The sequence below is a fragment of the Nycticebus coucang genome, chromosome 1 (genome assembly GCF_027406575.1).
Source record: "Nycticebus coucang isolate mNycCou1 chromosome 1, mNycCou1.pri, whole genome shotgun sequence".
Classification (NCBI taxonomy): domain Eukaryota; kingdom Metazoa; phylum Chordata; class Mammalia; order Primates; family Lorisidae; genus Nycticebus; species Nycticebus coucang.
Window position 1 is genome coordinate 121,023,881 of NC_069780.1, and position 14,644 is coordinate 121,038,524.

The window sequence follows — 14,644 nt, forward strand, 5'->3', positions numbered from 1 at the left end:
TTAAAATATCAACATTATTTCTGAAACAAAACAAATAACCATAATTCCTAATATCTACTTTACTTGATTGCTAATAACAGAAATATACAAAAATAACAGAAAAGAGACTAATTGTCATTCTCGAACTGCTACTTATTTAACAGTACATAAAATAATATCCACAGCAATTATTCAATCCTCTCCCGTATTAAGCATCCTGACATGAGATATTAAATAGCACTCTATTTTACTCCAGGTTAAGATATTCTGTAAAATAACCAAAAGATAGCACACTTCTTTAAAAACTCAAGACTTTAAAAAAACAAGCTGCTATAGTTTGAACGTGTCCCCCAAATTTCATGCATTATAAACTGAATCCCCAAATCTCTATGTTGATGGTATTTGGAACAGGGCATTTTGGTGGTAATTTGAATTAGGTAAGGTTACAAAACTAGGACCACCATTCCCATTAAGTGGCTTTATAAGATGAGGAGCCTGAGCTGGAAGCCTCTTGCCCTCCACGGTGTTATGAGCTAGCAAGAAGGCTCTCTACCTCAATCTTGGATTTTATAGCCTCCAAAACTATAAGAAATTTCGTTTGTGAATAATACAGTTTCAGGCATTTTTATAGCAACAGAAAACAAACCAAAACAGATGCTTTTGCCTATTAGCTATTAATAGAAACTATGATATAATTCTGTACTTATTTATGAATATGGTGAATATGACAATCAGAATGATATATCCATTTTAATATAAAATCCTTTATATTTTAAATAATTTAGAAACCATATTTTGGCTAGCTTTCAAAAAGGCATGATATTCAGGAGGGTTTTGTTTAGGAGCTCTTTATTTAGAAATAAAACTAAAGGGCGGTGCCTGTGACTCAACAGAGTAGGGCACCAACCCCACAAGCCAGAGGTGGTGGGTTCAAACCCAACTCCAGCCAAAAACTGCAAAAAAAAGGAAAGAAAATTAAAGAGGGGGGAACTGCCACCTATATAATCTAGGTCACACATCTTTCATATTCATCCAGTGTCACAGGAAAGAATTTTAATAGTGTAAGTCATTCCTAACTCTCACATCAACCTTAAAGACAGAACTGTATTTCCAACAGCTGCTGATCTTTCAATTTAAGTATCACAACTAACAATTAAAACTCAACACATTAAAAAAAAAAAAAAGACCTCATCATTAGTCTTCCCACAGCCTCATTCTTAGCCTCTTCCCTCCTGCTTCTCATATTTACTTGTCATTAACATCAATCTAGACCCCAAACTTATGTGTAGGAACATCTATTGTTGTTAAATATGATTCAACCTAGTAGAAAACTCTCATCAGTCTCTCTGACTTACTTCTCTATCCTGTTGCCTCATGTCCAATCAGGCAAAAACCTGAACAATTACATCTTCTAAATGCCCTTTTCTCCATCCCCTCTTTTCCTTTCTCACTGTCAATATCCTTCTTCGTGTCCCATATTCCTACAACAGATCTTCCAGCTGGACCAGTCTTCTATTTCCTTACACAGCTATGATATTACCTCCAGAAACAGCTTTGCCTAAATCACAATGAAATCCAAACTACTGGCATGGCATTCATTCAGTAGTCGTCATGACTTGGCCAGTTTTTAAATGACTACTTGCCACTTTCTAAACATGGCAGGCATGCACTGCCAAGGCTCCGGCCATTCCTTTAGTCTGAAATGCCCTCAATCGCCCTCCTTTTGCCTATAGAAATCTTTCTCATTCTTCAATGCCTAACTCAAGTACCATCTCCTCAATCCCTTAGTCCTAATTAATTTTCTACCATGCTCCCAGATTATTTCTAACACATTTTTTGGCATTATATCTTGTCTGTAACAGTTTGCTGTATTCAAAGGTTTTCCCCATCATATTCAAAGGTCCTTGAGGACACTGAGAACATTCAAGTCATCTTTACAATTCTCTAGTCTAGCACCTGACAAAATGCCTTGAACATCATAAGCATTGGCAAGGGGGAACTGAGGAAAACAAATCTGTCAAGAATCCTACCTATGCAGAAATTCTAAAGGCACAGTCCCTGGGTGAAAGCCACATATCTAAATACTACAGTATTCCTTTCACTCACCCTTCTAAGCAAGTTCCTCAGCCTGCACTGTCTTCCCACTCCTTAGTATTGCCTTTTAATCACTCTGCCCTCCAGGGAGTACCACGCAGACCCAAAATTCAACCTTCTTAATGATATCAGGTAAAGACCACCTTTGCCCACAGTGATGTTTTAAATCTAAAACCACCAATTTTCTCAGTAGAAAAAACTGAGGCAGAAATGTGACTTCCTTCACTTAGACACTCCTAACTTCCCTTACTGTGAACTCCCTTAAATAATATCACAGTATAATGAGGCAGGAAATTAGGATAGGAAACATAGGAGGTAGCACCTGTGGCTCAGTGAGTAGGGCGCCGGCCCCATATACCGAGGGTGGCGGGTTCAAACCCGGCCCCGGCCAAACTGCAACCAAAAAATAGCCGGGCGTTGTGGCGGGCGCCTGGAGTCCCAGCTACTCGGGAGGCTGAGGCAAGAGAATCATGTAAGCCCAAGAGTTAGAGGTTGCTGTGAGCCGTGTGACGCCACGGCACTCTACCAAGGGCGGTACAGTGAGACTCTGTCTCTACAGAAAAAAAAAAAAAGAAAGGAACTCATGTGGCAGAGAACAATAAGAACAAAATAAGGGATATGAATCAATGAAAACAAAGTATCTGGACAAGCTGCATTACACCCACTGTAGACAGACCTTACTTGCTCCAGCTTGGGGTAAGTCCCACAGGAGATGCCTCTGCAGACAGAGGACAAAAGTGTCTTCAAATGACTCTGACTTCTGAATACCATCATTACCATTACAGCTTGCCCCTGTCCCCCAAAGTACTTTGGAAGCCATTGACACATTTGGTCTGAACAAATAAAGTAAAATTAAACTCCTCCACCCCATAGATGAGAGTAGATAACATCCTCATTGGCCAAAGAAATGGCAACACAAGAATGAAGAAGTCAGAAGAAAGAAAAGGAAAGACTAAGAGATCCTGGGGCCACCGTCCACTGCACGTATGTCCACTCCTACCCCCCTCTTCTGGAGTGTATTATCACTTGCTAATCTTCCTTGACAGTGCTCTCTATGTCTGGAGATGTACTTGTTTAACAAACTTCTTTCAATGGCTGGGTGTGGTGGCTCATGCTTATAATCCCAGCACTCTGGGAGGCCAAAGCAGGTGGATTGCTTGAGCTCAGGAGTTCAAGACCTGCCTGAGCAAAAGCAAGATCCTGTCTCTAAAAATAGCCATGTGTTGTGGTGGGCACCTGTACTCCCAGCTACTTGGGAGGCTGAGGCAAGAGGATCACTTGAGCCCAAGAGTTTGAGGTTGCAGTGAGCTATGACACCAGGGCATTCTACCAAGAGTGACAGAGTGAAACTCTTGTCTCAAAAAAAAAAACCCCACATTTCTTTCACTTTGCTTTGCTACTTTGGTGTCTGGTTTCAATTCTTTGTCTCTGATGAACACAAGAAGGAGGATGATCACCTGCAGGTGACATAAACAACTTGTTGACATTCCAAGACAGTTATGTGAAAGAAAGTTGCCTATTGGCCACCCATCCGTCCCACTTGGGGAAAACACTCGGCAGCTTCTCTCTATGAACTCTTTCTCCCCAATTCCAACAAGGAAGCTAAGTCATTTTCTTCTAAGAATCTGGCCGAGTGTGGATGCTAATGCCATGGTAAGCACCTGAACCAGGCAGAGTCAAAATTTCTTTTCAAGTATTTTTTTCACACTGACAGTGTTTTTTCCTGATAGCAAAAGCTATAGAATGCAAAGTCAAAGAAAGAGTTTTTGTTTGTTCGTTTGGTTGGCAAGTTTTCCACTACTTAAAGGAGCCAATATATAATAAGGAAGAATGTAGCTGAGAAGGCCAGACAGGTAAAGAGAAATGGAGCTTCAGGGCAGCATTCAAATCCCTGTTCCAAGTATCTCTGAGTTTCCAGTTGCAAGCCTGCCTTTCCCTTAGCTTAGCTGTTCATCCCGTCCTTTGCTAATTTCTTGACTAGCTAGAAGAGACCCAGTGAAAGAGTCTACAGGCCCTCTTACCTGTTTAACAAATTACTGGACCCTAAAGAACTTTTGTTTATATAAATTATGTCCATTAATATTTACTGTACTAGAAATTAAAATGGAGAAAATCTTAACTGTTTATGCATTCAAATATTTCCTTAAAGCACCAATTTAAAAATAATACATATGGAGTTACTGCTAATATAGATAACATACACTCTATGTAAAATACACTTTCCAAAAAACAATTTAGAAGAAAAGTAATACTACTTTACATTTCATACAATTGTTTAGTATCTAACTTAATAGAAGAAAGCTGGATTTTCATTATCTGTTTCTGTATTCAATATGTTGCTGCATATTATTTTGATGCATAGTCTATGAAGAATAAGATAGTTACCTATAAATAAGACAAAATATAAAATCTGACCATATCTATAAACACCCATTAAAATTCACTGGTCTGCCATTTTCTCGTACAATGGTCATTTGAAAAATATTTGTTCACTAAGCAATGCATCTGAAGATATTAATGCATTTCATTTACAAAATCAAAACATCACATTCCTTAAAACATCATATGCAGTAAAGGATTACCTTAGCAAGGGTACACTGCCTAAATTCTGGATATTCCATGAGAAAGGTTTGGCCCCCTGCCTAGCACCTAGAACTTAATCTCTAAACCCTCAAAAAATCCTATTTAATAACAGTGCCTTTGTTTATCAGAAGCCTCAGGCCACACCAGACAGTTTATGCAAACAATGTTATTTTTGGTGAAGGCTTTGGTCCATACAACTTCACAGAGGTCAAATTGACAGAGAGTTACTAAGGTCGGCCAAGTGGGTACTTCAAGTCTACATGATCATCCCTAATAAGAAGCCTGGACACGAAGGCTCACATGAGTTTTCCTAGTTGGCAATACTTTATGTGTCTGTCACACATTGCTAGTGGGAGATTTAAGGACTATCTGTATGACTCTACTCAACTTATATCTAGTTTCAACTTTGCCTTCCTTATGCACCTTTTTCTGTTGCCAACTTTAATTTGTATCCTTTGGCTATAATAAACTATCACTGCGAGTATGACAGCTGTGCTGTGTTGTTTTTTCTTAATCCTTCTAGTAAATCACTGAATCTGAGGGACTTCTGACAACTACCACCAACCTCATCAGAGAAGTTATTAAGGGCAGCGCCTGTGGCTCAAAGGAGTAGGGCGCCAGTCCCATATGCCAGAGGTGATGGGTTCAAACCCAGCCCTGCCCAAAAAAAAGAAAAGTTATTAAGTATTCAGGAGCTCTCAAACTCAAAGTTGCAAATAGAAGGGCTCTAAAATTCTAGCTTTTGCTTGAAAGCTCAAATTTTTCCTGAAAGCACCAAATACTGCCATTTACTTTCCTTAAAATGACAGCCACTTAGTTCTTTCTCAAGAAAACGTCTGCCAAATACTCAAGTCAGAATAACTACAGTTTGTCAGTCATTCTTCATAGTAAAACCAGCAGGCCACATAAGAAGTGGCTAGTTCGGCTCTGAATTCAAATAAGGACTTAACTGCTTTACACTCCAAGACATTACACTTCTTGAGGTGTAATATCATACGTACTCTCCATTTTAACACACAAAATATTAAAAAGACATATACTCAAGGACTGTAACTTAATAAAATTAACAATGTTTATTATTCTATAAAAAATATTCTTAATTGAAAACTGGCTTTCTTTTTCTTTGCAAGTATGTGGCAGCAAAGAATACAATGACTACTAGTATAGTTTGGTGCATTAATCCTTGGTTATCAATTATTTGGTACACTAATGCAATTACCTGTCATCACTTTATACCATCAATGTAACTGAAAATGGCAAACAATACCTTAGTATTATGAAAATCATTTCACTTTACAGACCTCTGGGAAGGGTTCCCAGGAAACCCCATGTTTCAGAACCAATATGCCAGTAAAAACAGACTAAAAGAGACTAAAAAACAGACTAAAAGAGACTATCAGGCAGCGCCTGTGGCTCAGTGAGTAGGGCGCCGACCCCATATACCAAGGGTAGCGGGTTCAAACCCGGCCCCGGCCAAACTGCAACAAAAAATAGCTAGGCGTTGTGGCAGGCGCCTGTAGTCCCAGCTACTGGGGAGGCTGAGGCAAGAGAATCACCTAAGCCCAAGAGCTGAAGGTTGCTGTGAGCTTGATGCCACGACACTCCACCAAGGGCAATAAAGTGAGACTCTGTCTCTACAAAAAAAAAAATAAAAAATAAATAAATAAAAGAGACTATCAATCCCAGGGGGAGGAGGGAAGCCATTACAAATGGCCTACATGAAAGACAAAAAAAAAACCATCAATATTGTAACCAAAATTGTAATTCCATCCTATTTCTTCACAACAAACCTGCCAGTCTCCATTAATTATAAAATTTTGGTTACCAGTGGTTTGACATAAAATCAACTCTGGGGGGCGCCCATAGCTCAATGGTGAGGGTACCAGCCACATGCTCTGAGGCTGGTGGGTTCAAGCCTGGCTCAGGCCTGCTAAACAAACAAAAAAAGAAAAAATAGTGGGCATGTGGCAGGTGCCTTGTATTCCCAGCTACTTGGGAGTCTAGAGACAAGAGAATTGCTTGAGCCCAAGAGTTTAAGGTTGCTGTGAGCCGTGACAACATGGCAGTCTACCAAGGACAACAAAATGAGACTCTGTCTTAAAAACTAAAAAAATAAATAAAAATAAAAAGTGTTTCTACAGAAATAGATATGAAAATCCAGCTTTCTTCTATTAAGTTAGATACTAAACATTTCGTACTAATACTGTACGAAATGTAAAATAGTACTACTTTTCTTATAAATTGTTTTTTGGAAAGTATATTTTACATAGAGTGTATGTTACCTATATTAACAGTAACTCCATATGTATTGTTTTTAAATTGGTGCTTTCAGGAAAAATCTGAATGCATAAACAGTTAAGAGTTTCTCCATTTTAATTTTTAGTACAGTAAACATTGACAGACATAACTTATATAAACAAAAGTTCTTTAGGGTCCAGTAATTTGTTAAACAGGTAAGAGGGCCTGTAGACCCTTTCACTGGGTCTCTTCTAGCCAATCTAGAAATTAAATTAAGGTTTTTTTTGATCAAACTATAAAAACTATAGGTTTACATACAAAATCTTTGCTTAAAAGCCAAAAGAAAAACAAAAAAATAAAGAAATATACACACAAAGAAGATCGAGATTTAACAGTACAAAAAGTGAATAGGGCTGGGTACAGTGGCTCATGCTGGTAATCCTAGCAATTCAGGAGAGTGAGGCAGGAGAATCCCGGAGGATAAGAGATCATGACCAGCATGAGCAACATCTCAAAATCTCAAAAAAAAAAAAAAAAGAGAGAGAAAAAGAAGAAGAAAAAAATGATTTTTTTCTTTCATGATGATTCATGACTGTAGTTTGGGGAGGCTGAGGCAGGAAGATCACCTGAGCCCAGACATTCAAGGCAGCAATGAGCTATGACGCACTCGAATGTTTACAGCACCATTAATTCACATGTGCAAAGATGTAGAAACAATACATGTGTCCATCAGTACATGAATGGATTAATGAAATGTGACATGTGTATCACGGAATACGATTCAGCCATTGAAAAGATGATGATATAGTATCTTTCATAACAACCTAGATGGAATTAGAGACCATTCTCCTAAGGGAAGTATTACAAGAATGGAAAAACAAATACCACATGTACTCAATACAAAATTGGAACTAGTTGTTCAACATGTATATGTTTATATGGAAGCAAAACTCAACAAAATTCAAGTAGGTGAGAGGAGGTTAAGGGGATGGGTTCCTACCCAACATATACATGGCCTGCGCTTTCTGGGCGAAGGGCACATCTATAACTTTGATTTTAAATATACAAAAACAAATTTTGTAACTAAAATATGTATACTCCCATAACATTCTGGAATTTAAAAAAAAAAGATACCTTCATTAGGCATCTCATCAGGAAAATGCAAACTAAAACCACAAGGGCTATTTCACCACCCACCCACCTAAATCGCTACAATGAAAAGAATAAATACTATCAAGTGTTGCCAAGAATATGGAGCAAATGGAATTCTCACACACTGCTGTTCAAAATATTAACTGGTACAGACATTTTGCAAAACTATTCAGAAATATCCACCAAGCTCACCATATCAATATCCTTTGACCCAACAATTCTAGTCCTAGGCATATTAAATAAATATATACATATATTCATCAAGTCACTACAAAGAATTTCATAGCGATGATCTTCTTAGTAGCCAAAGCTAGACATAACCTAAATGTCATGCCCATCACTAATAAAAACAATAAGGCAATATGGTATAATCACAGTGAGTGAAATAGTGTTACCTACAACACCATGGATAAATCACATAAACAAAGTCAACAAAGTAATGCACACACAAATATGTATTATAGGTATCCTTAATCCCCAAATCCAAAACAATCCAAAACCTGAAACTTTCTGATCCCCAAGATGAGGGTCAGAGGAAATACTCATTAAAAATGCTTATTGGAGCATTTTAGATTCCAGATTTCCATTCAGAGATGCTTAACCAGTATAAAGCAAATATTTCAAAATCCAAAACAGCTCTGGTCCCAAGCATTAAAAGGAATATTACTGTTTATGAGTCAATTTTATTATATGAAATTCAAAAGGTCAAAAAAAAAAAACCTACTGTGTAAGAGGTTAAGATTCTGTTTACCCCTGGGAGAGGTGGTGCGAGTATTAAGACTGGGAACAGGGCGGCGCCTGTGGCTCAGTGAGTAGGGCGCTGGTCCCATATGCCAGAGGTGGTGGGTTCAAACCCAGACTGGGCCAAAAACCACAAAAAAAAAAAAAAAAAAAGACTGGAAACAGGCACAAAAGGGGCATCTAGGATGCTGGTAACATTCTGGTTTCTTGATTTAAGTATAGATTACATAAGCACATCCATCTGTTAAAAATCATTGAGCTGAACACTTATAATACTATGTTTTACATGTGTTATACTTCAAAAAAATGGGCATATTTAAGGGGAAAAAAAGTAATTCTTAAATACAGAAAAATTCTTTATACCATAACTTTCAACATTAAAGGGGAGCATGTTTTAAATATGAGTATGGTGTATATAATGGGTGCAAAAAAAAACTGTATTAAAATTGCAATACTCAAGTCACGCTTAACTTCTGCAATTCTAAGAGGTCCTCAAATGTGACTTACACTCATTTTTTGATATCAGTAAATAGTATTACAAGTTTTTTTCCTTTCTTAAAACATGTATATATGCTATTTTATGGCACTGTGTATGTGAGTATATATGTATGCATACATATATAAAACAGTATTAGGCAGTCAAAATTATATCCATGCCAAACAGTTACCCTTTCCCTCACCTTTTACACCACCTGGGACTAAATCTCCCTCATTCCAATAATGCTAAATATCCGCAGAAGCCACAACTGTGGTAACTTCCGTAAATTCATATATCTTCTGCTTAGTGGCAGATTTGGTGGTTATTACCAAAAGCTAAATCAATGAGTGCCACAGAACCAGGTCCTAACCCTGTCTCATTGGTTTTACCTTTCTATGACTAACACCTCATGCTCACTGAGGTCAACTATAGGACTAGAATCCATGCTTCTGCCTGTCTGGTTTATGTGTTTTTTATACCTCTCCGGATTTTGTCATCTTTTTTCACTTTCTTGTTCATTAACTAATATGCAAACTTTAATCAACTGCATATGATTTTATCCAAAAATTTTCTACCACGTTTCTATCATATTTAATGTCATGTCATTAATAAGTAGGTAAGCTTCCCAGCTAGAGAAGCTGCTTCTTAATATTTCTAACACTTAATAAGCAACAATAAATACCTAATGCTTGCATTATTGTCATCTCTTCTTGGCCACATATTATGATGTGTGTCCAAGGAAAAAAATTCCACAACCAGCATAATTTCTAAGTCACTAAATAATGTTAACATGCCATTACATCTTGACTTATGAAGTACTTTCAACATGTATCACCTACTACCAGAAGGAAAGTATAAAATGTTCCCCTTCTTCTGAAGGAAATAAATACAGTGCTCACTTTGGCAGCACATACACTAAAAATTGAGATGATATAGCAAAAATTAATATGACCCCTGCACAAAGATGACATGTAAGTCTGTGAAGCATTCCATATTCTCTCAGGCACTCTTATCACACAAACATACAAAATGGTTAGCTATGTAAGAAGACAAACATGTTCATTAGCTTGACTGTAGTATACTTCGCTAAGTATATCAAAACAGAGTTGTATACCTTATACATAAGCCATAAAGAAAGAATCACATATAAACTTTATATATAAGTACTTTATTATATAGCCTTTGTGATAATTATAAAACACCAATTCAGCTCGGCGCCTGTAGCTCAAGTAGCTAAGGTGCCAGCCACATACACCAGAGCTGGCGGGTTCAAATCCAGCCCAGGCCCACCAAACAACAACTGTAACCAAAAAATAGCCGGGCGTTGTGGCGGGTGCCAGCAGTCCCAACTACTCAGGAGGCTGAGGCAAGAGAATTGCTTAAGCCCAAGAGTTTGAGGTTGCTGTTAGCTGTGATACCACTGCACTCTACCCAGGGCAACAGCTTGAGACTCTGTCTCAAAAAAACAAACAAACAAATCAATATCACTGTGAATTAGAAAAGGAGAAATGTTACCATATTTCACAAAAGGAAACACTGAATCGTGAGGTACTTAAATTAACTTTTCCAAAATAGTGATTCACTAAAAACATCAAAACTACAAACTCAGGTTTTCCAAAGCTTAAACTGTGGGTTTTTCCCCTATTACTACTTGCACAAAAAGCATCAGGTAGACAAAAACCTAGCTACCTACTAAGTTCCTCAGTACATGCTCTCCAAAGAATGATCATTAAGCATGTAAGTTTAGAAAAAGCAGAGCTAAACAAAAAAGTTTAGTGTATTAAAGACTCTTAGGACTCCTGCATCAATGAACATTCTGGATTTCTGAAAGCACAGACCCAAAATGCAGAAGTTCCTAAATTATTTAACTCCCAAAATGTCACAAAACACCAATTCTTTTAACTAAAAAATGCAATGCACAATTTAGGAAATGGTAGGACATGCTTATAAAACAGTTGACACTTGTTAACTGGCTGGTAATTCCCTCCTTTATTCAAAACCACTTTCTTCTGATAAAATGTCTATTCTAATTCTCTAGGTTTTGATTAAATATATCAGCAAATATTGAAAATAAAGCATCGCTTACTTTCAAATATACTAAAGTCAGCCGGTCACAGTGGTTCACAGCAGTAATCCTAGCACTTTGGGGATGCTAAAGCAGGAGGATCGCCTGAGCCCAGGGATTCAAGAACAGCCTGAGCAACAGAGTGAGACATCATCTCTAAAAAAAATTTGAAAATTAGGGCCAGGTACAATGACTCATGCATGTAATCCTAGCACTCTGGGAGGCCGAGGCAGGTGGACTGCCTGAGCTTGGGAGTTTGAGACCAGCCTGAGTAAGAGCACGAGTCTGTCTCTACTGAAAACAGAAAAATTAGCTGGGCATCTTGGCCCGCATCTGTAATCCCAGTTACTTGGGAAGCTGAGGCAGGAGAATCGCCTGAATCCAGGAGTTTGAGGTTGCTTTGAGTTATGACTCCACCGCACCCTAGCTTGGGGCAACAAAGTGAAACTGTGTCTCAAAAAAAAAAAAAATTGAAAATTAGTAGGCAAGGCAGGCCTATAGTCCCAGGTACTTAGAAAGCCGAAGTGGGAGGACTGCTTGAGCCCCGGAGTTTAAGATTGCAGCACTGCACTGTAACTCAACCAATAGAGCAAGACGCTATCTCAAAATAAATAAACACAAATATACCAACGTACAACCAAGAAAGCCGAGCTAAATGACTATTTGAAAAGCTGCAAAATATCTACTATCAGGAATAAAAAAACATCATGTTTTGCTATTTTAAAAAAACTGCTCTCCTTAATTTGCTATACCTTTTACCCATTCTTAAAGGATTTAGCCTCTAACAAACCATTCTCTTTTTAAGCCCTTTAAAACTTGTAACTTAAAACTCCTTTAAGCCACCTCCAGTTTCCTGTCTGGGCTAGAAGTCATCACTTCATTCTATCAAGTTAAAAACTGAACAAACTAAAAAAATAAACAACTCTTCTTAGTTCCTTTAGAGAAGTAAGGTTAGAGGGCAAACCACTGCCCAAAACTGAGAGACAGAAAGGCAGAAACAGAAAAATCACAGCTTACCATAACTGAAACCCACAAGCAGAAACCGTCCCTGGGAACCAGCGCCAGGTTAGGGAAGCTTGAACTGTTTGTGTAACTGAGGAATTACTGGAGGCTTAATGTAGACAACAAAACAAGTCTGAAAGTTAAAACTTCAGGAGGCCCCAGTCAGAGGGGTCCCTGACATTTTCATGACTCCCACCTCTGGGAGCTCTACTAGGTCCTCATAGTAAATAACAGAGAAAAATCCTTTTGTGCTTCTGGGTAGGGAAAAATTTTGAAATCTTTCGTTTTAACAAGGGCTGCCCTTCGGGAGAAATTTATTCACCACAGCCTAACCTACCTGGGGGAAAGGAAATACTACATACTCCAGTTCCCTTTAGGTCAGCAGTTCTCAACCTGTGGGTCACGACCCCTTTTTAACAATGAAGATACACTGCAGAGCTTTCACGGAAGGAAAATACTGAACAGTAGTCAATTATAGCCATTCTGTCCCACCTAAGGACAAAAAGGATGAATGTGGGGAAGCAAGAGGGAATGGTGAAGTTGGAAGTCCAGGAGAACACGCTCACCGCAAGACTGAGACCTAATCATAGGACTACAAAATGCTTCCCCTACCACCATATTACTAAAGACCTATTTGGAGCAGTTCCTTTTACCCAGTACCTCACGTGCACTTTTCAACAAAAAAACTACAAAGCACACTAAAAGGCAAAAAGTACAGTTTGAAGAGACAAAGCAAACACTGAAACCAGACATGACAGAAATTTTGAAATTATCAGACTGGGAATTTTTAAAAACTGATTTATATGCAAATGAAAAAGATAGACAACATGTAAATACATGGGCAATGTAAGCACAAGGATGAAAACTCCCAAGAATAAAAAGAAATGTTAAAAATCAAAAATCAAAAACAATGCAACAGAAATGAAGAATGCCTATGATAAGCTCACTAAGTAGACTGGGCACAGCTGAGAAAAGCATCTCAAGGCATGAGAATACAATAGAAGTACTTATAATTTTTTTTTTTTTTTTTGAAACAGAGTCTCACTATGTAGTTCTTGGTAGAATGCAGTGGCGTCACAGCTCACAGCAAGCTCAAACTCTTGGGCTCAAGCAATCCTCTTGCCTCAGCCTCTCACGTAACTGGGACTACAGGTGCCCACCACAACACCCAGCAATTTTTTTTTGTTGCAGTTGTCATTGTTGGTTAGCTGGCCGAGGCCGGATTTGAAACCACCAACTTCGGTGTATGTGACTGGTGCCGTAACCACTGTGCTCCAGGAGCAGAGCCACAGAAGTACTTCTAAAAGCAAAGAGAAAAAAGACTGAGAAAAGAAAAATGCAGAACACAACAGAACATTCAAGAACCGTGGGACAAACCTGGTGCCTGTAGCACCGAAAAACAAAAAATGGGAGGGATCTATTGTGTTTTGCAAGATATATTAAAAGAATTTCATCAGAGCAAAGGAAAATAATATAGGTCAGAAACTCAGATCTATATAAAGAAAGGAAGAACATCAGAGAAGAAATATGTGAAGGTAAAATAAAAACTTATTTTTGTTATTCTTAATTAATATAACATGCAAAACTTTACTCAATATAATAAATAGCAAGAATGCGCTTGGTTATGTATGTTTATATCAAAATATAAGTGAAATGAGTGGCAGCAATGAAACAAAACAAAGGAGTGAGGAACAAAATATTTTGTTATCATAAAGCAGTGTTTTTCAAACTTTTTTTATCTTACAGCACACTTGAACCTAAAGTTAAACCTCCATAGCACACTTAATCACTGTTATAAAGTGTTTTACCCATGAAGCAATATAACATTTGAAAATGGACATGGATAAAAAGTAAATGTATATTACAAACTCCAGGGCAAACTAAGAAATAGCTTTTCTGAAAAAGCATGATTACCTCAGAGTCAGAGCATTCTATAGTAGACGTGCTCTTGTTTGACAATGTGAATGTTACTTTCTTTGCATTATTACTATTATTATTGCTTAATATTTCGATGCAGCAATCGTCTGATTTCTTTTCTGAATGTATTTATCTTCGTTCATTCTTTATGAGGTTTTTGTTTCTAGTCCTTATCTTAAACATTGTTATTGTTATTAAATTTTAAGCCTTTTTAATTTTGTGAAGGCAAAAAATGGAAACCTAATGAATACATGTATATGTAAAAAAAAGCATGATTGATATGCTAAAAAAATGAAAGAAAATAAGAGTAATACAGAATGTTCAAAATAACAAAAGGGCGAAAAAATCGTTACACAAAAAAGAGGCAACAGAAAACAGCAACAAATGTGGTAGAC

General features: G+C 37.6%; 1 protein-coding gene and 1 non-coding gene across 2 annotated transcripts in view; one reads left to right on the forward strand and one right to left on the reverse strand.

Annotated features, from left to right (window-relative positions):
- The window catches only part of RASA1 (RAS p21 protein activator 1), a 94,804-nt gene that overhangs the window by 61,851 nt on the left and 18,309 nt on the right, over positions 1-14,644 (reverse strand). The gene's annotated exons all lie outside the window — the stretch shown is intronic.
- On the forward strand, positions 10,157-10,264 carry LOC128592705 (U6 spliceosomal RNA). The gene has a single exon (XR_008381981.1). It is a non-coding gene; the product is annotated as a U6 spliceosomal RNA (small nuclear RNA).